The sequence below is a fragment of the Oenanthe melanoleuca genome, chromosome Z, assembly GCF_029582105.1.
Source record: "Oenanthe melanoleuca isolate GR-GAL-2019-014 chromosome Z, OMel1.0, whole genome shotgun sequence".
NCBI lineage: Eukaryota > Metazoa > Chordata > Aves > Passeriformes > Muscicapidae > Oenanthe > Oenanthe melanoleuca.
This window is the reverse complement of record NC_079362.1, coordinates 55,826,149-55,843,885: the sequence shown is the minus strand read 5'-3', so window position 1 is coordinate 55,843,885 and position 17,737 is coordinate 55,826,149. Positions and strand designations below refer to the sequence as shown.

The following is a 17,737-nucleotide window of genomic DNA, read 5'->3' as shown; positions in this document are numbered from 1 at the left end:
ACATAGTACTGCTAGAAGGAACACAAAATATCCTAGTTTTTTAGAGTAAATGGAGCACAGAATTATTCACTCTTTAAACTCAAAGTACTTGGCACCTCTTACTCATCCGGAAATCACAGTGGGGGGTGAGGAGGAGGGAAGTGTGTAGGGGGTGGCACTAAGGTTTGGCACAGACTTCCCCTAACATCAATTCAGTCCTGTTGGGCAGGAAAGGTGAACTCTTAAAATAACAAACTGTAATCATCATTTTGCGCACCTTAGCTTGAAACTGTGTTTCTCTTTAATCCCTTTTCTTGCCATCTTTGGGAAAGGAAAGAATGATTCAAACCTGATGGCCACTGACAAGGACCTGAAACATGCAAAGACAGCCTGTACGGCGAAGAAACTTTCCCTTTTTAAGTATCACTGGCACTCTCTGGTTGAGGTGGTGAAGCCTCATTTGGTGGTATTTTCACTTCTTCCTCCCTTCCTTCTCCAAGCTATTTCTTTATGTCTCTTCTAGGAAAAAAAATGCCCAAACTGGACTGGTTATGTCATACATTTCACTGAATGAGACTGGCAAACATATCAGTACAAACAAATGAACCAAAGTATGGCACTTGGGAGAAAGAACAAGTGATCTGAACTAAAATGGACACCATTTTAATATGAAGCTATAGTCCGAGGCTCCCTGGTTCTGGCATAAAAACAATGCTCAACTGCATCTGGCTGTGTGTCCCCAGGGATGCAAGGAACACCAAAAAACACGCTGCGCTTGCTCACAGATGGCATTCAGAGAAAAAGAAATAAAAGGCATTACTTTTGAAACAACAATAGTGAATAGTAACAAGAGGAAGAACATGTTAGTAAATACCATGAATAGCCAATTGTTAAATGAAAAAGTATTAAGGATGCTTGCTAATTTTTTTTTGGGAAAACTAAGGAAACAGAGAGCTCAGAAATCAGTTTTTAACTGATCCAGCATACCAGAATGTAACCAAAACCAGCCATTCTCTACTCTTAGCTTGCCAAAATACCAAGTTAAAAATTTTCTTGGGGTTAACTATGCTGCAATTTCTCAGTGTCTCTATATATTAAAACGACCAAAAGAAACCACCCACACATCTCCTAGAGCCATGGCAGCAAGACAATTTCAATTAATTCAGATAATTCAGAAAAGCAATGTCAGGTATGAATTCTGGAGATTTTTGCTTAAATTATCTCTTTCACCTTCTATAAATAAATTCTTACCAGATTTCAATCTACCATTTCTATTTTCCTGTGATTTAAAATAAACTGAAATCCTTTACACAATTAGAACCTGAAGCTTCTCATCAAACCATATTACAAAATCCCTTTACTTGTTGCAGTTGCAATGGTGTTACCTGTATCAGTAACATTTTCTTTGTTCAACAACAGCATTTTCCTGTTTTACTGGAACTAAATCTCTAGCTAGGTATGTGTTGTAACAGATACTTTTTAGCTGAAAAGTTTATCTAAACTGCCTACACTAAAACAAACCTCAAGAGTTAATTTTGACTAGTAAAGCCCATCCTAAGCATATCAAAAGAACTCTTTAGAATTATTATTTCTTATTCTTTTCTGCAATAAAGCAGTCAGCAGTACTTGGCCTTATCATGGCAATGGCCTTAACAATGACAAAACGACAGAATGACTCTGTCCAAACAGAACAGAAGTATTATTTTTAAACTGAGAAGAAAAAAATCTCTGGCAAATAAACTATGTAATAGAATATTCTATTTCAAATGCAGCCTTTAACTGAAATGCAGTAATACTCAATATCTTTATAAGCCTAGACCAAGACATCAGTAAGTCAGATATATATCTGAGAATAAATCTGTAATTCAATCACCCTACTGTTTTTTGGAGAGACAACACAACCTAGCACACAATCCAAGAAGTTCCTGCTGATCACTGATGGTAACTTTTTCACTTAAATGGTAGAAGAGCCAACCAGGAAAGGTGTATTACTGTACCTTGTATAAACAAGCCAGGAAAGACTGAGAATGTGAAGGCTGGGGACAGCCTTGGTTGTGGCAACCATGAGATAGTGGAACTCTAGGTCCTGTGTAGGTGAGGCAAAGCTGCAATCAGGACTAGAACCATTAACTTCCAAAAGCTAACTTCAGCCTCTTCAGAGACCTGCTTAGCGGAATCTCATGGGTTAGGGCTCTAGAGGAGAAGGGGATACAAAAAGCTGGTCAATATTCACATCACTTCCTCCAAGCTCAAGACCAGTGCATTCCCATGAACCAAAAATTAAGCAAAGGGGGCAGGAACCCTTTATGGATGAGCAGGAAGTTTCTAACAAGTCTCAAACAGAAGAATAAAATTTATGGAATGTGGAAAAAGAGACAGGTCACATGAGAGGATGACAGGAACATTGTCACAGAATGCAAGGAGGTGACAAGGAAGACCAAAACCCACTTCCAGTTGAGTCTGTACAGGAATATCAAGGACAACAAGCAGGGATTCTACAAGTATATCCTCAGCAAAAGGAATTCTAGGGAACATGTGGAATCACTGCTGAATCAGATGGGTGTCCTGGTGAAGGAAGACAGAGAAGCAGAATTCATGAATGCTCTCTTTTCTTCAGTGTTAATTACTGAGGCCAGACCTCAGAAATCCCAGACCTTGGGGCAAGGAGAGGAAGGCTGGAGAAAGGATGGGTAGGTGAGGGAAGAGCAGTGGATGTTGTCTGCCTCCACTTCAGCAAGGCTTTGGGCACCATCTCCCATCACATCCTCACAGGTAGGCACAGGAAACATGGTTTGGATGAATGGACAGTGGGGTGGACCAAGGACTGGCTGAATGGCAGAGCTCAGAGGGTCAGGATCAGGGCAGTAGAATCCAGCAGGCAGTGGTGTTCCCCAGGGATCAATACTGGGTCCAGTCTCCCTCAACTTGTTTATCACTGGCCTGGATGAAGGGATCCAAGGTACCCTCAGCAGGTTTGCTGATGGCACAAACTGGGGGAATGGCTGATACTCCTGAAGGCTCTGCTGCCTTTCAGCTGGACCTTGGTAGGCTGGAGAGCTGCACAGAGAGAACCCTGATGAGGCTCAACAAGGGCAAGGGCAGGGTCCTGCAGCTGGGGAGGAATAACCCCAAGTACCAGCACAGGCTGGGGCTGCCCCACTAAAGAGCAGCTCTGCAGAGAAGGACCTGGGAGTCTTGGTGGATCTCAAGGTGACAATGAGCCAGCACTGAGTCCTTGTGGCCAGGAGGCCCAGTGGGACCCTGGGCTGCATTGGGAAGAGTGTGGCCAGAAGCCAAGGGAGCTGATCCTCCCCCTCTGCTGGGCTCTGGTGAGGCCACACCTGGAGTGCTGTGTCCAGTTCTGGGCTCCTCAGCACCAGAGAGACAAGGAGCTCCCAGAGAGGGTCCAGTGATGGGTCACAAAGATGATGAGGGCTCTGAAGCATCTCTCTTATGAGGAGAGACTGAGAGAGCTGGACCTGTTTAGTCTAGAGAAGAGAAGACTGAGAGGGGATTCATCTCAAGATGAGGAAGAACAACTTTATGTTGAGGGTGGCAGAGCAGTAGAACAGGCTGCTCAAGGAGGTCATGGAGTCTCCCTCTCTGGAGACATTCAAAACCCAGATAGACCGGCTCCTTTGCACCCTGCTCTACGTGACTCTGCCCGGGATGAGATATCTCCAGGGGTCCCTTGTAACTGTTAACTCTTCTGTGATTCTTTGAATTTAAGGCAAGATCTTTTACAGCAATATCCTTACAAAACAAAAAAAGGGGAAAGAGAAAAATTACAGATTAAATTTACAGGAAAAAATAAAATTTTATAATGTTCAGATAACCAAGCAAATGTACTTGTTATGTTTTTTAAAAAATATTGATATTGACTTTTCATATAACACTACTTAACAATACACAGCAGTGCACACACACACACACACTCTTGTAACACAACTGCAGCCCAGGTTGCTGCAAGTATGTTCTTACACATTTTCTTTTGCTCTTTTTCTGAGACAGCCCTAGAAAATAACTTCCATCTGGACAGTAAATCTATCCAAGTAAGTGTCAGTGTAATACTTCCTCTAAAGAATGGTTTCTAATTGGATACCATCAACAGCACTGCTGAGATTAGCATCAGATCTGAGCTTCATTTCTGATGTTTCACTTGATTGCATATTCTTTGGGTGTGTATTTGTCATGTTACTAAGAAAACCTTAAGAGGGAGGAATAAATTGATTTTTCAAACTACTGCCTTTGAATCTCATCCACTTCTCTTCCTTACATAAAAAAGAAGTACCATATAAATCAGTGATTTTTACAATGGCAGACTGAAATCTGAAGGAAACTGCAGGAGTCCCACAAATCTTCATGGAATATGCAACAACCCAAGCTTCTTCAAAAGTCATGACATTGATATTTCAGTATTTCAACACTGATGTTTTCAGACGGCTAAAAAATTCCTTTACATTATGGAACTGACACAGTTCGGATTTATTTTTTCTCATTTTTAAGTTAATACATAGCCAGAAATATGAAATATTTATCCCAACAGGATATTGAAGTGCACTCCATCCCCCACTAGCCAGATTTTTTTTAAATACGCAGTGGGAATAATCACAATTACTATATACCTAGTAATCACAGCTATTTGGTACAGCTAACTGGAGCCAAGCTACTTCAGAACTGCTTTGCTTTCCAAATCCACTAATTTCTACATCAAATAACGTCATTTTCTTTCATTGCTACAGTGAAAGAGATCTATGGAAACAAATTCCTGACTTACTATATAAAGAAAACAATAAAATTTAAATACACAGAGCAGCCAAACTAAAAGCCTCTGGCATAGGTAAAAAACTATAATAAACAGCTTATGCTTCAGGTTTCATTTTTTGAGGAATTACTACTGTATGAGAAAATATTTTGTATCGCATACAGTCAGCATCTATTCCAGCAGAAAGGAATAGTGTCTTAATTCCTCTAGTTATACAGTGAAAAGACATATATATATATATATACACCAAAGTCAAAAGAGACGAATGAGGAGAGTGGAAGTGAAGGCAAGAGGCATTGCTAGCCATTTGCCCATAGGAAGCAACAAACATTATGGTGCAGCAGGCACAGCTGAGGCAGTGCAGCAACACCGCAGATTATTAGCTCAGTGGAGAATGCCAAAGCACACAAAGCCTACAGCATTGTAGGTTACACAAAAGGTTAGAAAACACAAACATGCGCACATGCTTCTCTCTATTAAGCATATGCTGTTTATAGAAATACTAGATAAAATATGCAGAAGGTTTTGTATCCTTTGAACCACTATTTTATAGTCTCAAAATTACAGTCATTGAGGAGTCAATAGTTATTAGCACTTCCACAATCTGAGCAATGCTATTAATAAAATCAGAGCAGATGGAAGCTGCTGTCATATGTTGTTGGGTTTTTTTTCTGGACAGGAGAGGGACTAAGCACTAACCATTCCTCTACAGGAATTCATATAGACCTTCTGATGACTAAATATTCTATTGGGTGCACTTTTTATTCATGAAAAATACTTGCCTCTACAAACCCTTACAGTGTGAGGCAAAAGCAAGTTAGTGCCACCTGCACTGACATCATTTAATAAAGAAAAAAACTGATTCTGAACATGTGTTGTTTTTCCACAGAGCTTTGAAAGCAAATCAAACTTCGTCTTGTTAACACTTCTCACTTTTTTATATATGCTCTCTAGCTAAAAAATGTTAACACACCAGTAAGAGAGAAAATATATGATATGATATATGTCTACGCTTTAGAGCAGCAAACCAAAAAGGACAGTAAGAAGCTCAACAAAAACTTTTATCTTAAAAACTTATATTTTCAAGTACCTTTTATCCAAGTTTTCAAAAAAAAAATGCTTATCATTTCTAAGAACTGAAAAAAAATTACAAAACTCAGTATTTTAAAGTTCTCAAGCAAAAACACTTAATAATGGACAGTGAGCTTTAAAACAAATTATTTTCCTTTCCATATATTGCCCTTTCTATATATGCACACAAATATATGTAAATAGATACAATTTACTTGGGTCTTCAACAGATACTCAGAACTAAAAAAAACTGCCTTCAAAGCAACATGAGATGCGATGCAGAATAAAATTCAAGTGCTTTGAATTCAAAGCAATTATAACAGTATATGAATAAATAAGAGGGTTTCTATTTTAACACACTAGGCTGTTGGTCCAGAGGAAAGAAAAATACACTTACCACTGTGTTACTTTCTTCTCCCTGCTGCTTCTTCCCTGAGCTTTCAAAGTCAACATTCTGTTTGAGACAAAGGGACAAATTTTAGTCAAAAAGGTAAGAACAAACTACTATTTTCTTGTACTGGGTTGGGTAGTCTTTTGGCTTTTGTAGTTTTGGTTTTGTTAAAAGAAAAGCTTTACATTTGTGTCAACAACAGCTTGAATATTCCAGAGTACTTGAAAGATTTCCAATACAGAAAAACTGCATATATTCTTTTAAGGGAGAACAATGGTTTGTGTACAAAGCATTGCTTTTTGCAGTGTTTTTATTTTACAGTACTCTGTCTCCAAGTTGTTTCATTTTTACTCCCTTTATTGTTACTATATTAAAATATTAAGTATCACATAGTTTTCTCTTGCATACAGTTCTGAAGAATTCCAAGAAAAAAATACATCAAAAATTAACCAAAGATGAAAAGAGTAAATTTTTGCATTGTTAACTTCAGGAATTTTTTAGAAAGTTGCAGTGCTTTTTATAAGCCATAACAGACCTCTGATGCTAACTTCACTGAAGTAGAACAATTAAAAACAAATGAAAGCATCCAGTGTTTTTGACTGAACACACACAAAATTAGTGGCTGGACTGATGAGAAGGATTTACTCTGCCTTCAACAAAGGCAGAAGTACAACATATCTTCAGAGGAATTAAATGTCACTGTAGTCAGACAGATCATCTAACCAAGCACAAAGTTATGTACAGCAGATAAGAAGCTAAGTCAAGCAAAGTATAATCTGTCAAGTTTTCAGTATCTAGAGAAGAATTTAAATTGTGGGGATCATAGGTAGTAGCTTCATTCAAAAGAATTGCCTATAAATGGAACTATATTTCATTTTTTCCAATAAAAGCAGAATTAGGCCACCATAAAAATAAATAGATCCTGAGAGAGATTTACAATCAATTTGTTCCAGGAGAAAAGCACGTTCCTTCTATTGGGGTAAAAAACAGCACAATGAACTCCCACAGAAGTCAGGACTGCCACAGCAGGACTGCACTACAATCAACTTCTGCATATCACATGTTCTATTCCTCATTTGGGAGTCACTGGTGTAAGCTTCTGCATTCATATCAAATGAACTCCAATACACTACACTTTAATTTTTTTCAATAGAAGGGCATCCAAGACATGCAACCAGCAAGGGGTGAAAGTAGTATCAAATCCACAAGCCTTTCAAGTTCCCTACTTAAAAAAAAAAAAAAAAAAAAAAAAAAAAAATCTCTATTAGCTTAGCCAGCCTCAGAAACGCAGAGCAGAGCCACTCAAGAGAATTTAAAAGATCAAGAAAGATATCAACAATCAAACCAGATTCTGAAACTGGGGCTCTTAGAAGCGTCAGTCAAATTGCCATGCCTGCATGCTTCTTTCCCACAGCACTTTGCTCCTACTGCAAAACCATGTGATCCCTACAAAAGCTATTTCAGAGACACTGTACACAAACTCCCAAAAAGAAGAAATACAGGTCTGCAGTTTTGCTAGGATAAGCAGAATTCATCCAGAGAACACAACAATGCAGAACTGGATCCGACAAAGAGAAAGTCGGGTGATTGTGCCTCTGAAAGATAAAGACCTAAGGTCAAGAGTCTGCAGGCAAAGCATTCACAGTAGAAAAACTATCAAAGAAATAGCTAGCCCTATAATCATCACAAAAACAATAAACAAAAAGAGATTACTCTTGCCTCATTTCCTGACACCTGTTTGACTGTCGCTGTTGAAATGCCTAAAAGAATAAAATCCAGTGGTAGGGAATCATTACCATTTGAACTATTTGCAGACTTCCAAACCACGAAAAAGCAACTCGTCCCATCTCAAACATCCAGAGGCAAAAATACAGGAAGTGTGTGCATGAGGGGAAGAATACACTCTACCTAGATATTTCAAGTCACGCTGCTTTACAAATTTAGCAGCTACACAAGTCTCTGAACAAGAGACATCAGTTACAAAATCAAACAAAAGCAATGAACTCAGTGCAACTGATGTTTCCATAATGTCACTTGAAACTGTGACATTGAGTCACATAACTTTAAGCCTCTATCATGAGGCGACAGCTAAGAATGTGCTGTAACTACAACTGTAAGCACTGATGAGTTTCCAATAGCAGAAACCTCCTATCACCACACAGCTTGCAGGAAAGCACAACAACCTCTCTAAGAAAATAAACTGCAATATTTAGAGGAGCTCAAACTAACCATGCACCAGAACCGCAGAAATCTAGAAGACAAGGAGCTGATGTGTTTGTCTCAAACACCAATAGCAGGGTGGCTGTGGCACCAACCAAGGACTGTAGGTAATAACAGCCAAGGACTGTTGGCAATAACACACTGTGAGAAAGAACAAGATGTGACTGGACAAGGGGCCATACAGAGGCAGGACAGCACTTTTCTGGGAAAAAAGTCTTTGATCTACCTCCTGGAGATAAGCACAACTCAGAACAGCACAAACAGAGAAATGAAGTGGAGAAGCAGGCATGGACTGTATGCATAGAACAAGACCAAAGACCCAAAGCCCTCTGATCCATTTCCACAAGAGCCTGGACTGTGAGTGATAAACAATTCACATAGAAAGTGTGACACTTATCTCCCGGGCAGGGAAAGCTTATCTATTAGTAGGTACCCTGATCTAAACCCAGGCAGTGGCTCCACATATGCCATCAGCTGAACTGATGCTGCAGCCAGGACTGGTAATCTCTTTCTTTCCTTCCTCTTTCCCTTTCTTTGTCCCTCTCGTTTAATTAATCTCTCTCTCTTCCCTTACACCCTACCCCTTTGTCCAAAATCCATAGCCACATGCTTATATAAGAGCTCAGGGTACTAACATACCAATTTGCAAGCCAAGTGTATAATTTACTAATAAAACTTCATAAGCTTTTGTGGATCATCTGATTTCTCATTCCTTTCAACCAATGACTATCTACAAATCTTAGGTGCTCCCTTCCCCCTAAGGCTGCAACACTACAGAGACCTCAGCTAGCTCAGATTACCACTTTCCTAGCTGTTTTCCAGAAGTGGTAACAGGTACTTTAGATGACTAGTGGTAACTTACCCTCAAGGTAAAAAGACCAAATGAAATCTTAATTTAACCATACTCTAGCACATGATATCAATCACAGACAGAGTCTCAATATGTTTCTCTAATCAAAAAGCTCTAGCACTCAGCTTTATGGAGAGAGTATTGGGGAAACCATATTATGCATCCATCCTGTTCTTACTCTTCCTTAATTAAAACCCTAACGCTACTAGACAATGCTTTCCAGATGGACTGTTGGTCTGGCTCTCGTGCTCCAGGAGCTGCTCACAACTGAGCGAGCAAGTATTTCTCATTCCACTGAAGTATTTTGGTTCCAACTTACCATTCGCTTTAGCCTACAGAGGGTGAAAACAAGGACAGACAGCCTAAGAAAAATAGTGAAAGATTGTCTGAGCAGTCAGAGATCAGGCTAGGAAAACTAAAGCACTGGTAATATTAAATCTGGTCAGGGGCATCAAGGACAACAAGAAAAGCTCTGCCATACAGAGGGAATTGGAAGAAGCTTCAAAAGCAGGTCCATGAAAGCATCGAAGCTCAACAAGGCCAAATGGAAGGTGCTGCACTTAGGTCAGGACAATCTCAGATATGAACACAGACTGGGAGGTAAACTCAGTGAGAATAAGCCTATCAATAGGGGGTTCTTGAGGGTTCTCCTGGATAAAAAGCTGGACAACAGTGTGTGCTCACAGCCCAGAAAGCCAACTGTATCCTGGTCTGTATCAAAACAGCAGCTGAGGGACGTGATTCTGCCTCTCTCCTCTGCCCTTGTAATACCTCATCAGGAGTACCATGTCCAGTACAAGAAATTCTTTACTATGAGAGTGATGAGGTACTGAAACAGACTGCCCAAAGAAGTTGTGGACACCCCATGCTTGGAAGTGTCCACAGATGGAGGGTGTGAATTTGATGATCTTCAAGGTTCCTTCCTTAAAGAAGGAAGGTGATTTCTATTATTTCTATAGGCACGTGGTGATAAAAAGAAGACTATGAAAATGTGGGTCCTGTCCAAAGACAATGGGAAAACTGGCTACCTGGGACATGGAAAAGGCCAAAGCACTCAACTCCTTTTTTTGTCTCAGTCTTCATTGGCAAGTTCTCCAGCCACCTCACCAGAGCTGCAGAAGGCAAAGGCAGGGACCAGAAGAATCCAGAACTAACTACCTGCTGTAGAGAAGATCAGGTTTGAGACCACCTAAGTGAACATGAAGGTTCACAAGTCCATGGGATCTGATGAGTACATCCACAGATCCTGAAGGAATTGACAGAGGAAGTAGGTAAGCCGCTACCTATCATACTTGACAAGTTGTATAAGTTCTACTGACTGGAAAAAGGATGCATAACCCCCATTTTTAAAAAGGAAAATAAAGACCCATGGAATTTACAAGTCAGTCAGGTCTCACCCCACTGCCCATAAAGATCATTGAGCAGATCCTCCTGAAAACTCTGTTAAGGCACACAGAGAACAAGGAAGTGATTTCTGACATACAGCATGTCTTCACTAAGGGGAAGTCATGTCTGACAAATGTGGCTGCCTTCTACAGAGGGGTTACAGTCCACTTCAAATCCTTAGAATTCTTTTAATTGCTTTTGGAGGTCAACTTTGAAAGAATACTGATGTACCCAGAACACATAGCAAACTTTCATGCAACAGATCAGGATGTAGGGTTATTGTTCAGTACAATGAATAAGGCTCAAGCAGTTGTTACTTTCTCCAAACTGTTTGAGGAAACAAAAACAAAACAAAATAAATGAAAGAGAGAGAGGGCAAGAGGGAGTGGGTAAACCACAACATGCTCTTCATTTCAGGAAGGGTTGGAAGTAAGTACCTTAAGAACTGCTTGCTTCAAAGACATTTCAGGCAACCTCCATTTTAAATGAAAATAGTAAAACCAGCAAAATATTTCTTTAAATAACTCCAGAATAGTATTGCAGAATCCAGATTATCTGTGCTTGTCCTTAAACATCCATTCATATTCAGAAGGAAAGTACATTTAGCTGAAAAGACTTCAGACTGATCAAAATTATCCATGCTAAAGACTCATATAAGGCAGAAGGATCCCATTCTGAGCCACTAAAATCTGTCTAGTAAACCAAGAACAATTTTTGAGCAAGGAGATCAGTTGTTTTTTTGCCCTTTGGAATGGGGACAAGGAAGATGAGGGATTCCAAGCAGATTGAGGAAGAGGAACTGTATGCAGCATTGGAATCACTGAAGAAGACCTTGCCTGCCAAAGGATACCCATAACCAGATTTTTTTATTTTAAGTATCAGGGGGTACATGAAGATGTGCATAATCATTTCCTACACAATGACAATAAGTAAGTTTTACTGTCAGTGTTTACTGGCAAGATTCTAATTCACAATCTGCCACATCGGAGGAAAATGTGTGCCTTACAGTGAGCTAACTTGAAGAAACAAAACAACATATGATTGTGATTGAGGAAACAAAAGATAAACACAGCTGAGAAAATATTTATCTCTAGAAAGTATACCTTTTGAAATTAAACATATTTTGCACAAAGTAGAAAGGCCTGTAGACCACAGAGAGCTTAGTTCATCTCAGATTCCCAGACTGGGGAACAAGGAAGGATAAGAGAGAACAACCAGGGATACACAAAGGATCCAGAGACCTTTCTCAAAAACAAATACATCTTGCTTTTCCTGAAAGCACATGCCGTCATCCTGTCCCACTGTTTCTTCTTGTTTCAGTATCTGACCCAAAGACAGACATTTAGACCAAAGCAAAGAAACATTGAACTGCCAACCAATTGACAGAAATCTAGCAAGTTTCAGGGAGCAGAACTATCTTTCTACTGATTTTGGGTGATCAAGTCTAAGATGTTAATAATGAAACATTACCTCAAGCAGCATGAGACTGACCTACTTGAGGATTTGTTACCTCCTAGTACCAAAGCTGTCACAGCTGCTGACAACCAGAATCCTTTAATGCAGGAAGAGGACAGCTGATCCCACATTCTAAGAAGGCACACAAAGGTTCATAGTTGCTTCCAGAATGCCCCAAAATAACCTGCTGGTGTGCTGAAGGGGACATGCAGTTCAAAATCATTCTGCCAAGGGCTACTGGTATGCTTACCAACATATAGAACACAAAAGGCAGTATGATGGGTCCCTAGACTGGCTAACTTGCCATATGACTTCTATTTTAATATTAAGTGTTTCACTGTTCTGCCTGATTATCTACAGTTCTATTTGAATTCTTTTAATTATCTTAAAACTTGATGGCCTAGAGTGCACCAAAGTGAAATTTTGTTACTTATCACAACAGCACTCTTGCACAAGACAGTTAAGGAAACACATTCATACCAATACACACAAAAGTAAATCAGAGCTGCTGGATTTTGTGGTTGACTTCGTTTCCTTGGGGAAGCTGGTCAAAAAAGGGTTTCCAAGGCATAAATGAGGACAGCACCTGTGATCTCAATGTTTTTAAAGGCAGCATTTCCATCTCTATGGATATAGCTACAAAAATTTTGTCTAAGCGTTCAGAGTGCGAATTGTGGTTTTACCACAAAAAAAACATACCTAGACCTAGGAAAGTGGTCTGGTCTTCAAAACCCCTTTTATAACAGTGCAGCTAGTGCAGAAATGACCAGTATGTCCACATTTGATCTCACCACTGAAAAACTTCTAAAATGCACATGCACCAGATTGGATGAGTTTCAGATCACATCAAACTGCAAGAAATCATTTACGAATCCAGATGCCTGTTTCCTGAAGCATTAGCCTCAGCACATATGCTTTGAAAAGTTATCCTACAATATAAAGAACAAAATACTATGTTGTTATTAAACAGAAACAGTTAGATCTACAACACTCTCAGAGGGCACAGCTATTTCTGGTAAGAATCACATTGTGACTTTTAATCACCTTCAAACCCCACATTCTCCAGAGGAGCAGTAAGATATAGCACTATTTTACTTCCTTTCCCCAAGCACGGAGAACTCTACAATGATGGAAGTTCTTCAGCACAGAATGGTAAATGCGAGGGGGATTAAACTATTACTGTATGCTGTTGCTAATCATTCTGTTTAAGGCACCTCTAATGTTTACTGTTTCTGTTCCTTGATGACATCACATCAGCTCAAGTAACCAGAAACCAAGACAGAAATGAAAACACAAAAAAAACCCCACTGATTTTCTACACACAACTTAATGCTAAAAATTAAGAATGTTAGGAAGGCTTTAAAATATTACTATTCAAAATATTACTATTCCTTAAACACTGTACTCATTTAATATACACTTGTCTTAACACAAAATAAACAAGTTTAGTGATCTTTTCATAACAACTTCATTCTTGTCTTTGAAGTATACAATATAGTAGTACCTGAACTTAATACAAATCAAAAAATAAACCATGCACAAAAGAAAACTACTGGAGGTGGTTTTGTATTGGCCACACAGATTCTTAGGGACAGAACCATCACATTTCAGATTAGCAACAATCTATTCAGTGTCAAAACAACTTTTCTAAAAGTGACAGTCACACTAAGACAGTGACCAAATGTGAGCAGCTATGCCAAGCTACTGAGGTCTACACTGAGGTCTAGTGAACCTTGAAGAAGCTCTGCTGTTGATGGTAACAGAAAGAATCCAGCTTGCTTCAACATGGGAATTAAAAAGAAAAAAAGGATTTTTTTTTAAAGCTACAACAATTTTCACACAAACTTCAGCCATTTCAAAGATTTCCACTGCTACTACAGAACTGACATTAACTTTTGAGAGAACTGAACATACCTGTACGACATCAGAGGGCTAACTAGCACCACGAACAATGTGACACAAGCACTCAGTATAACAAGAAAGACTGCAAATCCAAGAGAAAACTATTTAGATCTAGTCATCCTTTGCTGCTATGTGGTCCTGTTCCTTCTCATCCCTTCCCCCCTTTATTCTTTAGTTTCCCATCAGCACAAGGATTCTAGACAGTGACCACTCCAAAAGGTCAAAGTTTTTCAATCCTATTCTTGCTAGCCACAGCAAATGTAGTCAGAACTTGGCCTTTTTTCACTGCAGAACAAGAAAGACTGACAATGGAAAAAATGAGGAATATGGAAAATTTGGAAAACAAGTGACTGAGAGAATAAGAATACATAAAACAGAATATACCAATTGAATCAGTGGTAATACTTATAACCAAAACCACAAAACTCAGTCATATATACACACTAAATGACACCAGAATCTATACTGCTGTTTCTAGAAAAGACATACTTGATCAAAATTAAGTAGGTGGTTAACTTATATTATGCTATTACCATGATCCTTATTTCTTTTTGCCTACTGCCATTCATGAGATAAACCCTTTTTCCTCCCCCACTTCTTCACACCCACATCTTTTATTAGATATTGAAATACTTTAGGGAGGGTCATATCTAATTTTATTTGTGCAGTACTTCAGAAATATGGCAGCAAGTCTTATAGAGACCATGGGCATGTATAAAATGCTGGTGGCAGCCAACACCCACAATTGTGTGTAAACAGCACTTGTCTAAATATTGCCTTAAGTAGATGCTGACTTACTAACAGATAACATGTTAACTACTTAATATGAGGGAAAAAATGTGATCTAGATACTAAAGCAAGTGTGTCCAAGCATATGAGAAAGAGAAAGCACAGGGAATAAAAACCTGTATACTCAATTTTCCAAAAACATGCAAAACTTCATCAAATAAATCCTAGTATAAGTCCTCCATCTGAATGAATCCAAGGTTGTCACAGACTATGTACTGTTGTCCTGAAAGACAAATGACTTAAAGTTCAAGTCCTCTTGGACAACATTTGATTCTAAGTTTTCAGCACTCCAGATGAACCACGTATTGTTTGCACCTCAACAGTAAGACTACTAAAGATGGTATATTTCTCTCAACTTAAAAGTTAGACAGTAAGATATTCTTTTGATACACCTCCTGTATCTGCCAGTTATGACACAGCTTATGCACAAAACCAAACCTAGAGCTGTTTCAAACTATCAAACACAGATGGTCATGACAGAATTCAGACTACAAATTTTACCAATTCTAAAAATATTTGTGGCATCAAATGTTTGAATTCATCTTGTGCCTGTGACCTTTTATGGCTACTCGAGGTACTGCAACAGTTTGAACTTTTAAATAGCTGAGGCTGCATATTTGAAATTATGCATAAACCACTGAATTCTTACAACTAAGACCTAAGTTGTCTTAATACGTTATGAAATTGCTATTAGGAATTGGATGAATCTTTAACATTTTGTATAGTTCATAAACATAATTTTATAGCATAATGGAGTTTTCATATTTAAATTGTATCAAAAAGAGAATAAACTAACAGCAAACAGTTGCTGTTGTATATAACTGTATACTTAATTATAGATCTCACACTACCAGCCAAGTCATTGTTAGGGTATGTAAATTCCTGAGTTCTCTTTCCTTTCAGGGCAGAGGTTAGCAGTGCTAGTCAAGAAACACTTAAAGCTATTTTTAGATGTTATTTCCCCCCCACATATCTAGAGTCGTAACTTTCCAATTAACTATTGCTATTATGAACCTTTTACTTCCTTCTGCATTTATTTTGCACCTCACTGCATTACAAAATTGAATTAGGAGACATCACCGGCCAGTTTGATTACAAATACAATCAGCAATCTGACAACATGCTTGCAAAATTGCTCATAGCCACAAAGGAAATTACTTCAGCTGTGCTCTTAACATGTGAAGTGCAACAAAACCGCAGTGTTTTACTGCTTGTCTGAGTGCGCCTAAATTAAAAAAAAACACCTATCAGATGCTTGTTATAGCTTCAACTGTCAATTATTGCAGACATCAACTTGAAAGTCAGTCTTGTCTATAAACAGTAAAAAAGACACCAGGAGGAATAATACATTTCTATATTGAAAACAGAAATTATATAGTCAAGCAGCAACAATATAGAATCACAGACATGATTTTTTAAAAACGCACTGATCTGAACTAGGTATGTACCTTGAAGGCAAAGTCCAGTATCAAAAATTCTTTTTGTAAGCTCTGGACAATTGAACAGGTGTCTTCCTAGAAGCTGGTGTTTCCTCTTTGAATTGATATTAAATTTTAACTAGCTACAACAGCTACTGATTGTGACTAAACACATAAAACATCAAACCAAGAAGTATTTTTACCCTACTACACTTCACAAGGGCATGCACCATCTGTCACTGAGGTATGATCTGTAACTCAGTGACATTATCACATTACTCTCGAAAAGACTAATGCTACTGCCTAATCTCATGATTTCAGCCAATTTCTAAACACTAAGCCTTGGCTTGCTGTCAGATCTCACTACCTGCCCGAGAACATATATGGAGCACAATTGTCACTTTTCATCATATAATTTAAAGCTACCCAACTTCTTTGTCGCAGCTAATTTATATTCTGCAAATACTTTTAGAGGTGATTTGTTTCACGGATGAAAAGAAGCTATAGAATCTCCCTGGATTTTTGCTATGTAACAGGATAACAATTCCCCTCTAATGCACAAAACAATCCAGGCCCATAAGCTACCTGAACTAAAAGGCAAACAGCTCATTAAGGTAATAAAAAATTTCTGTTACTTGAAATTGCAGAGCTACAAGGTAATTAATCCCCAGCTCACAAGATAATTTAAGGAAATTAACATGCTGAATTTAACTGATTGGAAAATAGTCCTAGTTGTTCCTGTCTAAAAAAATTCCCCTGCTGATTGAACTTGAAGTAACCAATACAGACACACCTTCCCTATCTGAAAAAAACAAACCCACAATTGTTACTTAAAAATCATGTGTGGATGTCAGAGTGTAGAAAGGAGCAGGATATGAATTTGTTATCTTCCCTCCAATAATGAGATTGCAGTGAGGATTGGTTTGTCTCAGATCTTACCCTTTTTTTATTAAATTTAATTTAAACCAACACAGCATCACATACAGAAATGGCTGTTTGTGTGTAGTCTGCAAATCAGTAGGTTTCGCCTCATTCCCAATTTCTCATTCTTTGCACGCTTGTCTTGTAAAAATATACTGCCTGAAGGAATATGCCCTTCATACACTGATAAGAGCACTACCAAAATGCATGCCCTAAAATGCATTTGAAGATTATATCCATACATCTTTCAAAATCCTTTTTACTGGAGTTGCCCATTACAGTTCAAAAGGTCTTCCAGTAATAAGTGAAATGCATTATTAGATCTGATAGCCAAACAATGGAGGTTTTTAGGGGTTTCTGGCTTCTAGATACTGGTCCATTCTCAGTTCTAAGTAAAGACAAAAAATAATCAGATATGAGCTTTAAAAACAACCTAACATCTGTTTAATTTAAAATTAATTTTTTATGGATCTTCCAGATCTTCTCCAACAATCTAGTACAAGATCTGGGCAAATCAATTAAGTCTGTATTTAAAGCTCTCCTAGCATAAAGCAAGTCACTTATTTATCTTCAGATTTCTGGATTCTAAT

The 17,737-nt window shown here is 38.5% G+C and overlaps 1 protein-coding gene across 9 annotated transcripts in view; it reads right to left on the bottom strand.

Moving 5' to 3' along the window:
- ERBIN (erbb2 interacting protein) overlaps positions 1 to 17,737 on the bottom strand; it is a 114,427-nt gene that overhangs the window by 68,333 nt on the left and 28,357 nt on the right. For 8 of the 9 annotated variants that reach the window (XM_056513371.1, XM_056513365.1, XM_056513368.1 and 5 more), the window contains one exon: positions 6,213 to 6,269. The exons of the other annotated variant lie outside the window; for it this stretch is intronic. The gene's annotated coding sequence lies outside the window, so the exon portion shown is untranslated. The remainder of the gene's footprint in view (positions 1 to 6,212; positions 6,270 to 17,737) is intronic. 9 annotated transcript variants of the gene reach the window in all.